General features: G+C 36.3%; 1 pseudogene; it reads left to right on the forward strand.

Moving 5' to 3' along the window:
* The first annotated feature begins 601 nt into the window (after positions 1-601).
* LOC114031663 lies at positions 602-6,575 on the forward strand (annotated as a pseudogene).
* Positions 6,576-21,767: the final 15,192 nt, after the last annotated feature.

Raw genomic sequence — 21,767 nt, forward strand, 5'->3', positions numbered from 1 at the left:
AAAAACAATGTAGCCAAGATTAGAAAGAAAGCAGAAAATTGGGAGAAATATTTTATGGACAGTTCCTCAGAAAAAGATCTCACTTCTCAAACCTATAAAGAACTTTGTCAAATTTATAAGAATATGAGTCATTCCCAAATCACTAAATGGTCAAAAGATATGACAAAGTAGTTTTTGAATGAAGAAATCAAAGTTATCTATAGTCATATGAAAAAATGATCTGTCATTATTTATTAGAGAAATATAAGTTTAAACAACTTTGATATATCATCTCATACTTGTCATTGGCTAAAATGATAGAAAGGGAGAGTGAAAAATGTTGAAGGGAATGTGGAAAAATTGGGACAATAATATACTGCTGGTGGAACTGTGTGTGAACTGATTCAACCGTTTTGAAGATCAATTTGGAGTTATGCCCAAGGAGTTCTAAAACTGTGTAAACCCTTTACCACTATTAGATCTGTTTCCCAAGGTGACTGGGGAAAAAGGAAAAGAACTTATATGTTCTAAAATATTTTTTGCAGCTCTCTTTGTGATGGCAAAAAAACAAAACAAAACAAAACAAAACAGGGAAATTGAGGGGAGGTCAATAAACTGGGTAATGGCTAAACAACTTGTGGCATATGATTGTGATGTAATGCTATGAGTGTATGAGAAATGATGAGCTGGTTAATTTTAGAAAAGCATGGAAAGATGTTCATGAAATAATGAAGAGTGAAATGAGCAGAACCACTCTGTAGCTGAAAAAAATAAACTGATTCTTCAGCAAAGTGAAGCCCAAGGTACTGCCACCCAACTTGACAGACTGCATCGGCATAGTAGACAGCACGGTAGAATCAATTAAGAAGATGATTTATAGACTTGATTCAAAGAGAACAAAATATAAAGATCTGGTTAAAAAAAAAACATGAGAGAAGGACTTGCAAAGAATATGGTAAAACAAAAAGCCTTGACAGTGTTAAATCAGAAGTGAATGTATGACCAACAATGAGACAATCTTTCACAACAGTCTTTTAACATGAAACAAGCAAATTATACTACCCAGTCATTAAAAGACACCAAAACAATGGTGAATGCTATGAAATTAAGTGAAAAAGAATGAAGAAAGCATAAAAGCAAGTCAAAATTGACCAAATTGAGGATAGTCCAATTGGAAGATATGATGGAAAATGCAGATGAAATCCAAGAGGCGCTGAGTCAGAGTTACGGACCCAGAAATTGACAATGATGACTTAGAGGAAGAATGAGAGGTGAATGCAATTCAAGTTTTCTCATGAAAAATTAACTTCTAAAGAGAGGAGCCAAGATGGCGAAATAAAAGCACGGATTCGCTTGAGGTCTCCTTCAAACCCCTGCAAATACCTGCAAAAAATGACTCTAAAAAAATTCTAGAGCAGCAGAGCCCACAAAAAAGACAGAGTGATACAAATTTCCAGCCCAAGACAACCTGGAAGATTTACAGGAAAGGTCTGTTGCACCAGGCTGAGAGAGGAGTGCAGTCCAGCGCAAGTCACACCAGCACAGACCTAGTCCCAGCAAACCTGGAGCAGGCTACAGGGGACTGAATCACTGGCAGTTGTGGTAGTTTCCAGACTTCCCAACCCACAAACACCAAAGACAACTTAGAAGGTCAGTAGAAAAGGTCTTTTGGAACTGAGTGAGAGAGGAAGCTACTGTTTCTGGAGCTTTCAGCCCACAGACAATAAGGAAATCAAACAACTGATTAGAAGGAGATTACAGGGGCCTCTTTGCTGGCACTGAGGCAGGATTCTGTTGCTTTGCCGATTGTTGGATCTAGGTCGCAGTCCTGAGTGGCAGTCCTGGGGCAAGGAGGAGCACTGACCTAGCAGAGTTTGTGACAGCAGTGGAGAGGGAACACTCCTCACAATTCCAGGGCAGAAAAGAGTGCTTGTAGTCACTCACTGACCAGAGCACAGGCCAGGAGAGGAGTAAACAACCCCTCCTTAGATCATACCACCTTGGAAGAACTGAAAACTTACAGGTCCCTAGAAGTATCTCTGAAAACAGCTGTACAAAACTGAAGCTTGGGATACTACACCCTCCACACTGGAAGCAGAGCCTTACCTCAACAAAGAGTTAAAAAACCAAGTAATTGGCTGAGAAAATGAGCAAACAGCAGAAAAAAATCAGACTATAGAAACTTACTTTGGTGACAAAGAAGATCAAAACAAGAAAAATATGAATTGGTCTCAGGTCATGGAAGAGCTCAAAAAGGATTTTGAAAAGCAAATAAGAGAAGCAGAGGGAAAATTGGAAAGAGAAATGAGAGTGATGCAAGAAAATCATGAAAAATGAGTCAACAGCTTGCTAAAGGAGACCCAAAAATATTCTGAAGAAAATAACACCTGGAAAAATAGTCTAGAACAAATGACAAAAGAAGTCCAAAAGGCCAATGAGGAGAAGAATGCCTTAAAAAGCAGAATTGGCCAAATGGATACTTAACCTATTCCACTGATCCCACCCTATTTCTTAGCCAATACCAAGCAGTTTTGATGATTGCTGCTTTATAATATAATTTAAGATCTGCAGTGGTTAGGCCACCTTCTCCTGCATTTCTTTTCATTAGTTCTCTTGATATTCTGGACCTTTTGTTTTTCCAAATGAATCTTGATATTGTTTTTTCTAACTCTATACAATAATTTTGGTAGTTTGATTGGAATGGCACTGAATAAGTAAATTAGCTGAAGTAGAATTGTCATTTTTATTATATTAGCTCGGCCTACCCATGGGCAACTGATGTTTTTCCAATTATTTAGATCTGACTTTATTTGTGTGGAAAATGTTTTGTAATTGTGTTCATATGATTCCTGGGTTTGTTTCAGGAGGTAGACTCCTAAATATTTTATAATGTCTACAGTAAGTTTAAATGGAATTTCTCTTTCTATCTCTTGCTGTTGGGCTTTGTTGGTAATATATAGAAATGCCAACGAATTATGTGGGTTTATTTCACAGCCTGCAACTTTGCTAAAGTTGTTTATTATTTCAAGTAGCTTTTTACTTGATTCTCTAGGATTCTCTAAGTATATCATCATGTCATCTGCAAAGAGTGATAGTTTTGTTTCTTCTTTGCCTATTCTAATACCTTCAAATTCTTTTTCTTCTATTATTGCTAAAGCTAATGTTTCCAGTATGATATTGAACAACAGTGGTGATAATGGATATCCTTGTTTCACCCCTGATCTTATTGGAAATGCTTCTAGCTTGTCCTCGTTACATATAATGCTTGCTGAAGGTTTTAGGTAGATGTTATTTATTATTTTAAGGAAGACTCTGTTTATTCCTATGCTCTCTAGTGTTTTTAATAGGAATGGGTATCATATTTTGTCAAAAGCTTTTTCTGTATGTATTGAGATGATCAAGTGATATCTGTTAGTTTTGGTGTTGATATGATCAATTATGCTGATAGTTTTCCTAATATTGAAGCAGCATTGCATTCCTGGTATAAATTCACCTATCAGATTTATGGAGAACAGAAGAATTCATGACCAAACAGGAGATAGAGAACATTATGAAATGCAAAATGGATAACTTTGATTACATTAAATTGAGAAGTTTTTGCACAAAGCCAATGCAAGTAAGATTAGAAGGAAGGTAGAAAATTGGGAAAGAGTTTTTACAACCAGTCTCTCTGATAAGGGCCTCATTTCTAAAATATGTAGAGAATTAAGTCAAATTTATAAGAATACAAGTCATTCCCTAATTGATAAATGGTCAAAGGATATGAACAGGAAGTTCTCAGATGGAGGAATTAAAGCCATCTATAGTCATATGAAAAAATGCTCTAAATCACTATTGATAAGAGAAATGCAAATCAAAACAACTCTGAGGTACCACATCACACCTATCAGATTGGCCAAAATGACAAAACAAGAAAATGATAACTGTTGGAGAAGATGTGGGAAAATTGGAACACTAATGCATTGTTGGTGGAGTTGTAAAATGATCCAACCATTTTGGAGAGTAATTTGGAGCTATGCCCAAAGGGCTATAAAAATGTGCATACCCTTTGACCCAGCAATACCATTTCTAGGGCTATATCCCAAAGAAATCATACAAATGGGAAAAGGACTCACATGTATAAAATTATTTATAGCAGCTCTCTTTGTGGTGGCAAATAATTGGAAATTGGGAGTATGTCTGTCAATTGGGGAATGGCTGAACAAGTTGTGGTATATGAATATAATGGAATACCATTGTACAATAAGAAATGATGAACAGGCTGACTTCAGAAAAACCTGGAAAGACTTGTATGGTCTGATGCTGAGTGAAGTGAGCAGAACCAAGAGAATGTCATACACAATAATAGCCATGTTGACAAATTTAACCCTTCCCAGCAATATGAGGATCTAAGACATCTCCAAAGGCCTCATGATGGAAAATGCTATCCACATCCAAAGAAAGAACTATGGAATTTGAATGCAGATCGAAGCATAGTATTTGCCATTTTTTTCTTTTCTGTTGAATTTTGTTTCCTCTTACTGGTGGTTCCTCCCATTGGTTCTAATTCTTACTTACAACATCACTAATGTGAAAATATGCTTAGTAGGAATGTATATGTATAGCCTATATCAGATTGTGCACCATCTTGGGAAGGGTGGTGGGGAGGAAGGGGGAGAAAAATTTTAAACTTAAAAGCATATGGAAATGATTATTGATAAATCAAAATAAATTAATTAAAAAAAGAATTGACCAAATGGAAAAAGAAGTCCAAAAGCTCACTGAGGAAAATAATTCCTTAAAACTTAGAAAGAAGCAAATGAAAGCTAATGACTCTATGAGAAATCAAGAAATTGTAAAACAAAACCAAAAGAATGAAAAAAATAGAAGGCAATGTGTAATATCTCATTGGAAAAGAGATCCAGGAGAGAGAATTTAAAAATTATTAGACTACCTGAAAGTCATGATCAAAAAAAAAAAAAAAAAGAGCCTAGATACCATCTTTCAAGAAATTTTTAAAGAAAACTGCCCTGATATTCTAGAACCAGAGAGTAAAATAGAAATGGCAAGAATCTACCCATCAGCTCCTGAAAGAGATCCCAAAAGGAAAACTCCCAAAAATATTATAATCAAATTCCAGAGTTCCCAGGTCAAGAAGAAAATATTGCAAGCAGCCAGAAAGAAACCATTCAATTATTATGGAAACACAATTAAGATAACACAAGATCTAGTAGCTTCTACATTAAGGGATCTGAGGGCTTGGAATATGATATTCCAGAGGTCAAAGGAGCTAGGATTAAAACCAAGAATCACCTACCCAGCAAAACTGAGTGTAACTGATGAGGGGGAAATATTGATTTTCAATGATTTAGAAGAATTTAATGCATTCTTGAGAAAAAACAGAGCTAAATAGAAAATTTTACTTTCAAATACAAGACTCAAGAGAAGTATGAAAAGGTACACATGAAAAAAATCATAAAGAACTTATTAAAGTTGAAGTGTTTACATTTCTACATGGAAAGATTATATTTGTAACTCATGAGACCTTTCACATTGTTAAGGTAGTTGGAGGGAATATATATGTAGACAGGGCACAGGGTGAGTTGAATATGAAGGGATGATATCTAAAAAATAAAATTAAGGGATGAGAGAATATACTGAGAGAAAAATGAAGAGAGAGGTAGAATGGAGTAAATTATCTCACATAAAAGAGGCAAGAAAAAGCTTTCACACTGGAGTGGAAGAGGGGGAAGATGAGAGGGAATGAGTGAACCTTACTCTCATCGGATTTGGCTTAAGGAGGGAATACCATGCACACTCAACTGGGTGTGGAAATCTCTCTTGCCATACAGGAAAGCAGGTGGGGAAGGGGATGGAGGAGTAGTACAAGGGAGTACAGATTGGGGGATGGGGTAATCAGAAGCAAACACTTTTGAAGAGGGACAAGGTCAAAGGAAATAATAGAATTAATGGAGGTGGGATAGGATGGAGGGAAATATAACATGATTATTATGGAAGTATTTTGCATGACTACACATGTATAACCTAAATCAAATTGCTTGCCTTCTCAATGAGAGTGGGTGGGGAGGGAGGACGGGAGAGAATTTGGAACTCAAAATTTTAAAAACAAATGTTAAAAACTTTCTTTTACATGTAACTGGGAAATAAGACACATAGGCAATGGGGTTTAGAAATCTATCTTACCCTACAGGAAAATAGAAGAGAAAGGGGATAAGAAAAGGTGGGGAAGTGTTAGCAGGGAGGACAGATTGGAAGAAGGGATAATCAGAATGCAAGCCTTCTTGGGGTAGGGGTTGGGGAGAGATGGGGAAAAAATTTGTAACTCCAAACCTTGTGGAATTGAATGTTAAAAACTAAAAATTGGTTAATTAATTTAAAAAAATTTTTTAAAAAGTAAGTTGAACATGCAAAAATTTTAGCTTCTACATTGCCTTGTGGATGTACTGAGTGATAAGCTCATAGCTGTTGAAAACAGCTCTTACTTAGATGAGGCAGCATCTGCACCAGCAATTACTGAAGGTGTTCCCAGTGATGCCAAAAACAAAGATGATTTATTAGTGGATGAATTTGGATTGCCACAGATTCCACCTACATAGAGTTATGTTCTTAACAGTACATTATGAATAATACAAACAATTATGGAAACTGGGAAATATTTTGCCTTTCCAATGTTTCCATAATCAATTTGCGTATCTTTGTTTCTTTCCCCGAAAAAAAGTTTAGTACACTCATTTTTTTTCATTTAGAGGACTGATTCATTTAATAGGAATGTTCTTTATATAAAATTTTAAAATTCCTTTGGTCTCACAAAAGAAAAACTTGTAAAATATTGGTGTAAAATATAGTACTTCTATTTTCATTTATTCATACTATATCTCTGAAACAATTAAAACCAAGGATTTGTGATTTTTAAAAATTCTTTAATTTCCTGATAGCTTGATAAAAGAAGTGATGTATTTATAAGATTTACTTCCAGGGACAGCTAGGTGGCACAGTGGATAGAGCACCTGCCCTGGAGTCAGGAGGACCTGAGCTCAAATCTGGCCTCAGACTCTTAACACTTACTAGCTGTGAGAGGTCATTGCCTAGACCAAAAAAAAAAAAAAGATTTACTTCCTTATCAAGACTATTAAATTGTTTTGGACAATTCTTGTAATTCTTAATATAGTTTAAAATGCATACTAATGTGAAATCAAACATTAATTTAAAATGACAGTCTTTAATTGAGATGTAGGCTTTGTTTTATCTTCATGTCAGTGAGTCATCACTATCTTCATATTTAAATTGATTTTGTTCCTATGTTTTTTTTTTTGTCTTAAACCTGGATAAAGTTTTAATTCCAAGGTTTTCTCAGTATTACAGTTGAATTGTAATCATTCATGAAATTATATCCTAACACTTAAATGTAATTACACTCAAAAAACAGTTTTGAAAGGGATATAATTCAATAACATTTCCTTCAACGTAAAGGCTCCACTAAAACCCCAAATTTACCAATGCCAAGGTGTCATCAATAATAACAGCATAATAGAAAATGCAGTAGGTTGGGTACCAGAAGACCTGGAGTATGTCTGCCAACTGATTAGCTGGGTGATGTTGGATTAGTCATTTTATTTGTCTGGGCCTTCGTCACCTTGTCTGTAATGTAGAGGTAATCATAACTTTCTTGCCTATCTTACAGGGTTGTTGCAAAGATTAAATGAATTAATATTGGATCAGAAGTTTTAGAGCTAGGATGGATCTGAGAGATTTTGTGGTCTAACCCCATCATTTTACAGATAAGAAAATTGAGGCCTGGAGTAGTGAAATGACTTACCCCAGGTCTCACATGTAGTAAGTAGGAGTGCTGGGATTCAAACCTGAGTCTTCTACCCACTAATCCTGTGCTTTTTCCACTATACCATGCCACTTCACATGTGTGTTCAATAACATATAGACACATTCTTTGTGAAGTACTCCACAAGCATAATGTTTTTAAAACCACATTATAAGTGTTCAATAAATATTTGTTGAATAGAAAAAATTAAGTAGAACCAAGAGAACGTTGCTGTAAACCAACAAGTAACAACAATATCGTTTGAAGAACAATTATGAATGACTGAGTTATTTTGAGTACTATAAACCCTCAAATCAAGTACAAAAGACCCATGAAGGAAGATGTTATCCACCGGTAGAGAAAGAACCAATAAAGAGAGGTATGTATAGTATGGTTACGTGCACACACAGAGAGTTATTGATATAAATACAGATATATCCACACATATTTGCATCTAATGGTGTCCTTCTCTAGGGCAGAATGGGGAGGGAAGGAGGAAAAAATAAAAAATGCATAACAGAGAACAAAAGAAAACTCAGAAGAAAGCACAGAAAAGCAGGATAGCTTTGAAAATGATGTGTAGTATTTATTACATACTTAAAAAAAGGTAAATATGGAGATTTGGAGATTCATGGTTTCATATTGAATCTGCTTTTTGGGTTGTGCTGTGTACATGCAAATTTTCTTAGTCTTATTGTATTTAAGTTCACAATGAATAAAAATTTAAAAATAATGAAAAATAAAATAGGGTGAATGCAATTCAAGTTTTCTCATGAAAAATTAACTTCTACATTGCCTTGTAGATGAAATGACTGGATGGACTACAAAGAGAATGTTGCACTTGCTTCTTTCAAGCAGAATAGGGGGATCCAAATCAGACAAGCAGTGCAACAATGTTTGTCTACAAGACAAGAGAAGTCAATCTGCGCATTCCTCCTTTTTTTCTAGTAAGAAACCAACAATCCAATTTTAATTACGTTTTCTATTGCTCATTAATGATAGTGTCTTCCATAGCAGGGGAATCTTTCTAAGTTGCAAAACAATTGCTAGTCTAGAAGCTCCCTACAACCCAACCAGTGAAATCACTTCCAGATCAAAAAAAGACTTCAATCAATCAACAAATATTTATTGAGTACTTATGATAGGCACTGTGTTAAGCTTCAGGGAAACAAAGACAAAACAAGAAATAGTCCCCGGGGGCAGCTCGATTGTGCAGTGGATAGAGCACCGGCCTTGGAGTCAGGAAGACCTGAGTTCAAATCCGGCCTCAGACACTTGACACTTAATAGCTGTGAGACCCTGGGCAAGTCACTTAACCCCATTGCCTAGCCAAAAAAAAAAAAAAATTAAAAAAAAAAGAAACAATCCTTGCCCTCAAGGAGCTTACTATTATTATTATCTAGTGATTTAGAGTATTTGGAAGCTAAGCTGCACACTTTTATGGCATGAGGAATGCCACAGTAATTAAAGCAACTCAGATTTCTCCATTAGAGATGGTACTGGTGCTAATAGTTTACACTATTGATAAAAGTACATTTTATAACTTGTTTCCACTTCTGTGACATGCTTCCTGTATTTTTATATGATCGATATTCAGATACTAAGTTAATATTTTTGGATATCTGGGACAAATCAACATTCTTCCTTTGTCTACTTTATTTTAGACCTCCTGCATTACGATAGGAGATTTAGCAGTATAGCCACTAAATTATGGTAATAGGGAACAGGCTGGTTGTTCCCCAGCCAGGTCCCTGCTGCCTGAGCTGTAGCAACTTCTATTGTCCGGGCCATTCACCCATTGCGCATTTTCGAAGGAAAACTGATGATTTACTTCAAAGTTGAAGTTATTTTTACATATTTATCAGAGTTCTGACCCTTTGTCATCTGATTTTTCTAAGTAACTGGTTTTTTCCCCTTGAATCCTTTGTTTATTCACCAATACTGCAATTTGTTTAGTATTCATTGTACCAGGATTGACTTTTTAAACAAACAAGATGCCTTTTTTAAACATTGAAATATATGAGAAATGGAGAAATACTGCTCACATGAAGAATACAATAAATAACCATATTTGGAAAAAAAATTTTTAAAGGACAGTGCCTTCCTTTTGTTGATTATCTCCAGTTTACCCCCATTCATTTCTTCTTTGAACAGAGTTTAGGTCCTTCAGAGCAGGGAACTTTGAATACCCAGTAATTAGAGCAGTCCCTGGCAAATTAAAAAATGCTCGATGATTGAATAATTGACATTTCTGTTTAACAAAAGCAGATGAGAACTCACATACAAGGCAAGTGCCCGCATGGAGGTCAGAAGAAGCCGTACAAGGACACTCTCAAGCTCTCACTAAAGAACTTTAGGATCATTTGTGAGACATGGGAGACACTGTCATGGTGTGCCAAGATATGAACAAAGCAGAACTGAAATACATTAAAAGAAATGTGAGATGCTCAAATCTAGAGAAATCTCCACTCCAAATGTTTATACAAACTATTTGTGTGTGACCTACAGTAGAGCCTCCTGAACTTGCATTGATCTGATCAGCCACTGTCAGACACATTGTACCATTGACAGAAAGAGTTGGATTTGGAGTTTAAAGGCCCTGGGTTTGGAACTGGTTCTGCTTCTTACTACCTATGGGACCCTGGGTAAAGTACTTCACCTCAAAGGCCTTAGACTACTTACCAGTAAAATGAGTGAGCTGAGCTAAAGGACCACAAAGGTCCCTTTCAGCTTTAAATCCAATAGCATATATGACCTAGAACTTCTGAGGACCCTTTCCATCCTGAGAGTCTCTTTGATTCCCAGAACCCCAAGGACTACTCTGGATGTCAACCTTCTCTAATCAGCCTTAGCCACGCTGATTCAGTGGTCTATGGATCTGACCAGTACAATTCATAGTTGACTCTGCCATGCGCATTCCAATCTCTCATCCCAGTGAGACAAGGCAGAAGGCATCAGTTCCCCAAAATGTACCACAGCCATCCAATACCATTCATGATGGAAAAAAAGAAGTCACTGTAATTCACAGCTTTTTATTTCTTAATCCCATGCATAAATTTTCCTTAGCAAGGTTGCTCTGGTAAGCTTTATTAGATACAAATCAAATAACAACAAAGTTTATAAAAAATCATTATATAATAAAATTAACCAAAGACTTTTTTCATTACTGATCAACACATCTCCTAGAAATAGGGCATATTGCCCAAAATTTACATGCAAATTTCCTGCCAAACCAAGCATGGTGTTAGAGTGGATTTAGTGTTAGCACAAAATAAAGTTTAAAAAAATGACTAAACACTGAAAAATAATTGCATCAAATCATGGTAGGCTAAAAAAATTTACTGCTCATTTCTTATAATTTTAAATAGATATTTTATTTTTTACTGTCACCACTCTTCCCATTCTCATCAGTTTTGTTGCTATTCTCAAAGTGATATTATATGCTATACATAGATTTTCTACAAGTCAGATTGAGACCAGATTGGGCATTCATCTAGTACCAGCCATGTGCCTAGTACCACAAAGTGCTAGTGGGAAAGATAAGAAAGTAAATGATGACGAGAATCCTGGCCTCAAAGAGTTTACAGAATAAGTAAGCACAATAAAACTAACTCATTAAATCATTGGAGATTAATGAAAGATAGTATTTATGCAAGTACAAAATACCCAATAAATACAGAGAGTGCCATAGGGTATGAGAAACAGGGGAAATGAGTACTATTTCAAGAAGACATAAAATTTCATTAATAGAAGGGAACTCAGAGGATCATCTGATCCAGTCTAAACCTTGATTGACTAAAAAAAAGTTTATTAATGGCCTATTATGCTTAAAGTATTGTGCTAAGTAATGAGGATACAAAGACAAAGAATGAAACAAAAACCTTAGAGATGCAACTAAAAATGAGTTAAAACAATTACCTTCAACAAAACTGCAGTATATAAAATAAACTCAATTAAATCATCAGAATTTCTGCATATTACCAACAAAACTCAGCAGGAAGATATAGAAAGAGAGATTCTCTTTAAAATAACTACAGTAAGTATAAAATGTTTGGTAGCCTACTTGCCAAGATACACAAACTATATGAACATAAGAACAAAATAATCATCATATGATCAAAGACAGATCTAAATCAATAGTAAGATATTAATTGCTTATGGGTAGAAATACATTTCTGTCACAAAAATGACAGTACTGGCTAAATTAATTTATTTATCTAGTGCCTTAGCAAAATACCAAAGGACTGGCATATTTTATGGAACTAGAAAAAAAATAACGAAATTCATCTAGAGGAACAAACTGTCAACAATATTAAAGAAACTAATGAAAAGAAGTGGGAACTCAGGGAGCTATGAATATCAGTATGACTTGGTAAAAGAATTCTTTTACGACTGAAGAAAATAACTACTTCAAAAATAGAATTGGCCAAATATAAGTTAATGACCCAAGAGATATCAAGAAATCATAAAAAAGTCAAAATGCAAAAAAAATAGAAGACAATATGACATATGTTAATAAAAATTAAAAAAAAAAACCTGCCAGGAAAATAGAACCAGGAATGATCATTTAAGAATCATTGATTTAGAATATTTTTTCAAATGACTTTTATTTCTTCTTCTGAAAATTGTCTTTTCACATCCTTTGAACATTTATCAATTGGGGAATGACTTGTATTCTTTGACTCTGTTCTTTATATATTTGAAAAATGAGGCCTTTATAAGAGAAACTTGTTAGAAAAATGTCCCTCCCTCAGTTTTCTGATTTTCTTCTAATCTTAGCTGCATTGGTTTTCTTTGTACAAAATGTTTTAATTTGGTGGAATCAAAATTATTCATTTTACATCCTATAATGCTCTCTGTCTCTTGTTTAGTCATAAATTCTTTTCTTTTCCATAAATTTAACAGGTAAACTATTCCATGATCCCCTTATTTCTTTATTATGTCACCTTCCATGTCTAAATCGTGTACCCATTTTGACCTTATCCTGGTATATGGTGTGAGATGGTGGTCTATACCAAAAGTTATGATCACCAATTTCTTTTCCCAGAGAGCTATCTCTTCAGTCCCTAGAAGCTTGTATGAGGGACTACACCTATACTATAAACCATGGCCCTTGTGTCATGTACAAGCTAGCCCTTCTAACTCTTATTTTTTGTATTTTTTTTACACATCTAGTTCCTTAATATATGCCAAGAACTTCGGTAGGTTCTGTGGGAGACATAAGAAGTATTAGACATGGTCCATACCTTCATGGAGCTTACAATCTTATTGGCATAAGAGATGAGCCTTTATGTAACATGGAGTGGTTGTGATGGACATTCACAGCTGGACCATCTCAACTGGCTATGGAAGATTGAGCTCTGGTGAGAAGAAGGAGATATGTTGCTCTCAGGCTGAGATCTCTGGATGTGGCATCACTGCTCAGATCCTGTCTTAGATGTACTCTGTCTATTAGCTCTGCTATAATCCAGGGGCTGAGCCCAAACCATAAAAGATATGGATGGAAATAGAGATAGGACACATGAGGCAGCATTTATACAACATATCGTCATCTGGGCACCATACAATCCTAAGGAACATGGTAGAGGGAAAAATCTGGACCACTACTGATGAGCTGCTATAAACTTCTTGGATTTCTACTATTTCCTACTATTTATTTCCTTTCTCCCACAGACTGTGACAGGATTTTCACACAGAATTCCTTAATCAGGTCAGTCAGAAAACAGGAACATAAAATTTTAACTCAATAATCTCAGTTTATAGCTTTCCCTTGGTTTAGCCATGGGCCAGGCACTTAATCTCTCTAGGCCACAATGACGTCATCTGTAAAGTGAAAATAATCTGTGGTACTTTCCATAGGAAGTAGTTGTAAATCTCAAATGAGAGAATATCTATAAGATGCTTCATAAACCTATAAAAATCTTGGTTATTTTTATCTTTCAGAACTAAACTGGGTTTAGGGAGATAGGTGGCACAGTGGATAGAGTGCAGGGTCTTGAGTCAGGAAAACTTATCTTCTTGTGTCCAAATCCGGCCTCAGACAGTTACTAGCTGTGTGACCCTGGGCAAGTCACTTGATGCCATTTGCCTCATTTCCTCACCTGTAAAAATAGCTGGAGAAAGGAATGGAAAACCACTCCAGTATCTTTGCCAGGAAATCCTGAAAATGGGGTCATGAAGAGTCAGACCTGACTCAAAAAACTGAGCAAGGACAATGTGGGTTTAGACCCCAAGAGGTTAGAATTAATGTGCTATAAAGACTGCAATGTATCACAACATTCAAAATGTGTGATTTTCTGGCTCGGTGTGCTTAATGGACCCCATGGGGCTCTTTCCTTTGTTCCAAGACAATGAAAGTAGGAGAAAACATGCCAATAAGTAAACTTGTCAAGAAACCAGAATTGAATGTTTCACAGTCTAAGAAAATGATAGCTTCTCTGTTCCTTGACACTTATTTCAATAATCATCTAGGAAGAATTTCTGAGGGGAAATACCCCAACTTTTCAGAGCATGATTGGTTTACAGACTCAATCTTGATTTGTTCCAATGGTGAAAGGTTTGTATAAATAGCAGCCTGTCCTCCATTGCCCTCCTCACTGCCCTGAGAAGGAAGAAGGCACCCTAGGTGAGCTTGTGTTTCTCTGAGGCCCTTCTTTGCCCCCTTTTTGCCACAGAGCCTTTATCACATCTAGCTGAGAATGTTCCTGTGGGCAAGGGCTCTTTCTTCTGTTTCCTTGTGTGGCCTCAGGGCTAATAAGAGCTCTCAGCCCAGAGATGGTAAGGATGTTGGATGTCTGGTGAGAAAGAGATTATAAGGAACCCTCTGCGGCCACTGAGTGCACCTGGTGCTGATGGACAACTCTATTGCCCATAAATCACAGTTCCATGACAGAGAGGAAGATTTGTGGTTGGTCAGAAGGGAGTGGGTACCCCATTTGAAGTTCAAAAGTGCAGAGGGGCACTAGCACTTGTGGCTACAGGATAGCAGGGAATCTGGTCACAGTTCCAGGGCCAAGAGGAGTGCCAGTACTTGCAGGTGCAGGAGAGCAGGGACCTTTCCTAGGTAAAGACCAGAGCACAAACCAGTGACCACACCTCTCCCAAAATCACATCCCATTGGAAGCACAAAAAACTTGTAGACCCTCAGAACTACTTCTGAAAATAGCAGCATGAAAAAGTCTGAAGCTTAGAACGGTGCCTCCTCACTACCAGGTGGGCAGAGCACAACTTTAACATGAAGCTCAAAGTCAAAAAATAGGCTGAAAAAGAAGCATAAGCAACAAAAAAGAACTTTGCCATGTAAAACTCCAAGTGGCAAGGGAAACCAAGACATAAGAGAAGATTCAAAATATAAAGCAAAACATTTCCATGTCAAGAAAGCCTATATAATAAATACTATACTTTGTGTTCAGTTGTCCATCTTTTTTTTTGCTTCCTTATAGGTTTTCTTTTGTTCTCTGCTGTGCACTTTTTATTTTGTTCTTTTTTGCCCTCCTTCTATCACCCGCTCCACAGAAGGCTACAATTAAGCATGGATATATATCTATATCTATATCTATATAGATATATAGATATATATAGATATTTATATTTATATATGTACACACACATATATACACATATACACATAAACATATGTATACATGTATATACACATAAATACAGTCACATACAAATACATATAAATACATAACTATATTCCTACACATATATACACATACACATTCATATGCATCTATGTAAAATTATACTATACTTATCTGTCCTCTGTTTCTCTGAAGGTGGGTAACATCTTTCTTTCTAAGTTCAAGTCTTTCCATATTTTTCTAAATCCGCCAACTCATCATTTCCTGCACCATAGCAATAATCCAAGCTTATACTGTTTAGTTATTTTAAATAGTCTAAAACAATATTGATTAATGTGGCTGACGTAAAGTGTAGTTTTGCTATTTTTCTTTTGATTAAACTTATTTTAGCTTTAACTTTGTCTGAGATCATTACTACCTTTGCTTTTTTTTCTAATAAATTCTATTCCTGATCTTTGTCTTATGTTTACGTGTATCTTTTATTTCCTATCCCTCCTGACTCCTCTGCTTTACTTTACCCGCTACCTTGCCCTCCTATTACTTAACCCAGCCCTCTCCAAGGATCCTTCCCTTATCCTCTCCCTGTCCCACTCTTTCCCCTTGCCCTCTTGTTTCTAGCTGAATTTAGAAGACTTTCATAGTTTCTCTCTATATATATGTTGTTTCCTCTTTATCCCCTTCCCATTAATCTAAACACCTTTTTATGCCCCCCTTATCCTATTCCCTCACTATCATCTCCCCTCTGTCTATCCCCTTAACCTTTTACTTCTTTCTGAATTTAGAAGACTCTTATTCTCTCCTAGATATAGATGTATTGTTCCCTCTTTCACCCATTCCAAATGAGACCAGGTTCCAGAACTACTAGCCCTCCTCCCTCATCTAACTCCTCTGTGTCACTTTTTCTCTTCTACCTCATTTGTATAAGATAATTACTCTTTTTAGCAGTTCCTAGATGGTATTACTTTTTAGAATCACATCATACTCAACTCTACCCCAATCTTTCTTTCTAACTACCCAATTACTAATTACAATCTTAGATACAGTTTTACATTTCCTTGTATATTTCCTTGCCCTTATTGAGTCCCTTGTAATTAGTCTTTGATGTTTACCTTATATTTCTCTTGGGTCTTGTATGTCAAATTTTCTATTAAGTTAAGGTCTATTTGTAATAAAATCTCAAAAGTCTGATAATTCATTGAATGTCCATTTTTTTTGTTCAAGATTATGCTTAATTTTGCTGGGTATGATATTTTTGGCTGCAACTCCAGTTCTTTTGCTCTTTGATATATAGTGTACCAAGACCTGTAACAGTATAGCCATTGTTAGGTTTTGTATGATTCTTATTGTAGCTCCACAGTATTTGAATTGTTTTTTTCTTGTGAGAAGAGAATTTACAATTTTCATATTAATCAATATGATATGTGTAATGAATATACTAGTAATTTAGTTTTCTCAAGAGCTGCCTCTCTGGCTTGGGAGGCAGAGCTCACAGTGCAGCTCCAACTGATTAATCAAAACTCTGACAATGCTCACAATCACTGGACCTGAAGTGAAGTGAATCAAACATTGTAGAACCTGTTCCCATCACAAAACTCTGATTCTGTACTCTAGGTGAGGTGGTCATGACCCTCAAAGACTTAAGTCCAGAATTGTTGTATTGCGGGACTTACAGGTTTCTTGTGGGAAACCACTAAATGATTGTAACACAACTTCCTCCCTCCTTCCCAACTTGTGATTTAATTATATAAACTGTGCTTTTACTTGCACTAAGAGAACATTCCTCACTCTGAAACTGATTAATTAAACTTCTTTATTATTGGCACTCCCATCTCTAGTTCTGCTTTGTTAGCTCTGAGCATTCTCAGGCTAGAGACTGGCTCAGTAAAAATCCTGTTAACACTTGTTTCTCATAATATTTTCTCCTTGAGCTGGGGGTTTTGGAATTTATCTATAATATTCCTAAATGTTTTCCTCATAGAATCTCTTTCAGGTGGTGATTAGTGGATTTTTTCTATTTCTACTTTTCCTCTTGTTCTAAAACTTCAGGACAATTTTCTTTAATTATTTCTTGTATTGTATCAAGATTCTTTTTTTGATCATAGGTTTCAGGTAGTCTGATTATTCTTACATATTCTCTTCTTGATCTCTTCTCCAGATCAGTTGTTTTTCTTATGAGATTTCATATTTTCCTCTATTCTTCCATTCTTTATATTTCGTTTTATTATTTCTTGGTCTCCTATAACTTTGCTGGCTTCTCCTTACCCACTGCTAATTTTTAAGGAGTCTTTTCCTCCATATGATTCTGGATCTCCTTTTCCAGTTGGTTGGCTTTCTTTTCATAATCTTCTTGATTTTCTTGGATTGTTCTTATTTTTTAATTTTTTTCTCAATCTCTTTCATTTGATTTTTAAAGTCTTTTAAGTTCTATAAATTGTTTTTGGGCAGGTGACCATTTGATGTTACTCTTTGGGGTAGGAGAGGCTTTTTTTACTTCAGTATCTTATTCTGAAGATGAACCCCAATCTTCTCTATTCCCATAGTAACTTTCTATGGTTGGGTTCTTTCCCCTTTGCCTGCTCATTTTTTTTTCTTTTATAGCAGCTTGCTGTTGTAATCACCTCTAGTCCTGGGGCATGGAGGATGATGCATCTGGCCTCATGTCCTCCTTCAGTTCTCCCCTCTGGCCTAGAGCCAAAACCAAGAACTTTGCCCTCCTGTAAATATCCACAGCCAGCAATGTCCCTGCCCCACTGCTTTTGCACTCACCAGGAGTGTGCTGGTTCCTTCTCCACCAAAGCCATGTCTCAGCAGCACAGCTGGGACTGGAGTCCCTTATAAGCAGATGTTCCCACCCTCTTCCCCTATGTAGATGTCCAACTCCCTGTACTGTGTAGGAGGTGAAAATTCCTATGGCTGGGGACAAGGCTGTCTCCCAACCCAGTTAGCCTCAAGGCTTTCTCCTTGTTATTTTGGTAGAATTAGCCTGGAGTGTTTACACTTCACAAAGACCAAACCTCCATCCTGGGATTTCTCTTCTGATCTTCTCCAGTTGTCCTGGGAAGACCACTGTTCTGCCCCAACTTTTGTTTATTTTTACCATTCTGTCTGCCTTGAGGCTCTATTTGTCTTGTTTGTGGGGAAAATCTGGAGAGCTTGGAATTTTCTGACCTACTCCACCATCTTCCCAGAATCCTCTGAGGAGTATGCTTTGACAAGGAGAAGGAACACCTCTTCATGTGAGACTGGTGATACAAAATGGAATGGCAGAAGGATTCTGAGTGATAGGAGATGATGATGGGAGGAGAAAACAGAACTTTCAGCAAATGGTCTCAATTTTCTTAGTAAAATACGAGGCAAGGTTCTCAGCTGGGAAGGAGAGCCATGAGAGGCTTGAGAAGGGCAAATGCTGTCCATATTTTTATCAAAGGGAAGAAGGTAGATTCTGTAGACCATGAAGGCCAATGAACTTGACTTTGATTCCTGACAAATTTCAAGGATGTATTATTAAAAGGACAGTTAGTGATTATTTAGAAAAAGAAGCAGTTGTCAGAAACAGCATGGCTTCATAAAAAATTGGTCATACTTTATTAAATTCCTTTTCCTTTTTTCATTGGAAAATCTAAGTGATGCCATAGATTTTAGAAAAACACTTGATAAAGACTTTTACACTATTCTTGTGGATGAGCTAAAAAGATATGAACCTGCCATTAGAACATTTAATTAAGCTTGAAACTGGTTGCATGAATGGATTCTAAGTGTAGTCATTAACAATTCAGGATATAACTCATTAAGATGGTCTCCAGTGGAGTATTCTTGCCATTTGGACTTGACTCTATAATTTATCATATGTTTTTCCCAATGATTCTGATAAAAGTATATACAACACACTTTTTGTATTTGCAGATGAAAATAGAAGAGAATAGCTAAAACGCTGCTTGACAGAATTGGGTTTTAAAAGATCTTGACAGGCCTTTGACGAAGAGTTAATCTAATTAGATGAAATTTAAGAGAGCTGAAAGTGAAGTTTCATACCTTGGTTTAATAAAGCAACTTCACAAATACAAAATGAAGGAGGCATAGATTGAAGCTCTTTATTTGCAAAACATCTGGGGGTTGGTTTGGTAGACTGGACACTCAGTATGAATCAGCAGAGTAAAAGGTCAAGCAAGAAAGTTCATGTACTCTCAGGCTGTATTAAGAGAAGTACAGTGTCCTACATAAAATTTTGATCCAAAGACTCACCTTGGCTGAAAGTTTAGTCCCGGCTCTTAAAAACTGTGCCTGTGGACACTAACATCTTGTAAGTTCTATTACACAATGAAAGTTTCAAGTATGGCTCTGGCAAAAGATCAAGGCTGCTTTCTGAAGAACAATCTAGCTAAGTAAGGAGTGGCTCATGGTCAGTAGGCTGACCACTTGGTGATTAATTCTTTGTCCATGCCAATCCAAAAAACAAAAAGAAATTCAAAATGACCCTCTGTCATGGATAGCTTCCTGCAATGATGGTAGTGTAATAGCAGACAAGGGTGTGGGTCATGTTAGGAATCCACAATTTTGAAGCTGTTTACACACTTTAGAGATCATAATTTGCCTGCATGAACTCTAAATATGAGATCCTTGTCCAGTGACCAGTGAGGGGCCCTACTACTGGAGGAGCTGAATCATGTCAACTTGGACATTGCCTCTGCAAAAGAAAGCAGAGGAAAGAAGGGGATGATGACTGAAATGGAGGACTTCTGGGAACTCTTAGGGAAACAGAGGAAAGAATTAGGAGAAGTGGTTTAATTGTATGCCCCAGGGCAAGAGTCATGTTAAGGGTCATGTGCCTATCTCCTTTGCAGTCCTCCTGATAATTATTTGAAAAAAATGACCACTGTGAAAATAATTTTGTCTTAAACACTGAAGCAAATGAATGAAGATAGAGAGAAATTATTTAAACAACTCAGTAAGACCCATCAAGCGAAAGCATAATACACTTTGATCGCTAGTGACATCATTGCAAAGTTGGAATAAACTACTATGGTGAGAAATGTACTGGAAAACCTGGATTAAGAAACAGAAATGCTAGGGGTCAAAAATTTGCTAACTACATAGACGCCTCCTGCATTTACATCATGAATACTTTCCATGAGAAAAGAAAAAGTAGATACTTCATATAGTGAGCACTAAATAATGTCTCAAAAATGAAATTATTGCATTCGATAAACAGGAAAAGACTCATTGATATGAAAATATTCTCATATCTACTGTCTATATAATTATGTAGTTAATTTTTTAGTGCAAAAATTGGGGTTAGTCAAAGTTAAAAGAAAGAATAAGAAAAGATGGGAGGCAATTCAAACAACTCATATGTGAACTATTTTCACAAATTACTCATCAATAAAAATAAGGAAATTACAGGAAAAATATATGAATATCAATTATAATGATTGTTATGGAGAAGTCTGACTGATAGGCACAACAGTGCAACTGAAGATTCCCAAAAGAACTCAAGTCCACAAAGGCAGCATTTGTTCAGAATAGGAATGCTTTTAGAAAGTTTTGCAAAGAAAAGAGAGGATCTGTGGTAGATAAGAACAATTTAAGGGAAAATAGCAAGAGATTCAACTAAGTAAATGTATCTTGATGCCATGTGAGCATGAAATTTGAAGGAGAACACCCAACAAAAGCAAAATTGAGGTGACCTGTAAAGATTTTTATAAGATACTGTAGTTGCCATCAAGGATGGCAGACCTGACACAATTGAAGTCTAACATCATTGTTCCGGATAATTCCTCGGGTAGGCCAAATGTTCTTGTTTGCACATGACATTGTGCTGCTTCCATCAAACCATATAATATTGCAAAGCTTCAAGGAAGAGAGATGTAGCCAATGAAAACAGCCTTGTCAGCGTATGATCAATGCGGAACTTTGAAGAAAGAGTAAAAGATATAATCAAGGAATCTTATGATAAGAAAAGAAAATAGGCCAATTTTGTGTTAAGGATAAGGGGTAATAGCTAGACAGCCTGAGTTCTTCAGTGGCATCTTTGCAAAGTCAGGAGAAAATGAGAGAAGTCTCTAGCACCTTGGGTGGATCCTCTGAGGTGAAACTGGAAGAGATATGGGCAAGATTCCAATAGGGAGGGCAGTCATGGATTGGATTACAATATGCATTGTGAGAAGGAAGATCAAAATGATGAGATCCATTTGAAATTTTGAGTGTCCCATGATGGGGATGCCATAGTCCCAAGTCACACAGGCCTGAACAGATAACAAATAGCATATTATATTCAGTTCTGACTGCAACATTTAGGAAGAACACTGATAAATGAGAGTGTCCATAGAACAGTGACACTTATGGTGAAGGTTGCAAGTTTTTACCTTGTGAGAATTGGTTGAAGAAAG

This window comes from Vombatus ursinus, unplaced genomic scaffold (genome assembly GCF_900497805.2).
Source record: "Vombatus ursinus unplaced genomic scaffold, bare-nosed wombat genome assembly UNPS02015202.1, whole genome shotgun sequence".
Lineage (NCBI taxonomy): Eukaryota > Metazoa > Chordata > Mammalia > Diprotodontia > Vombatidae > Vombatus > Vombatus ursinus.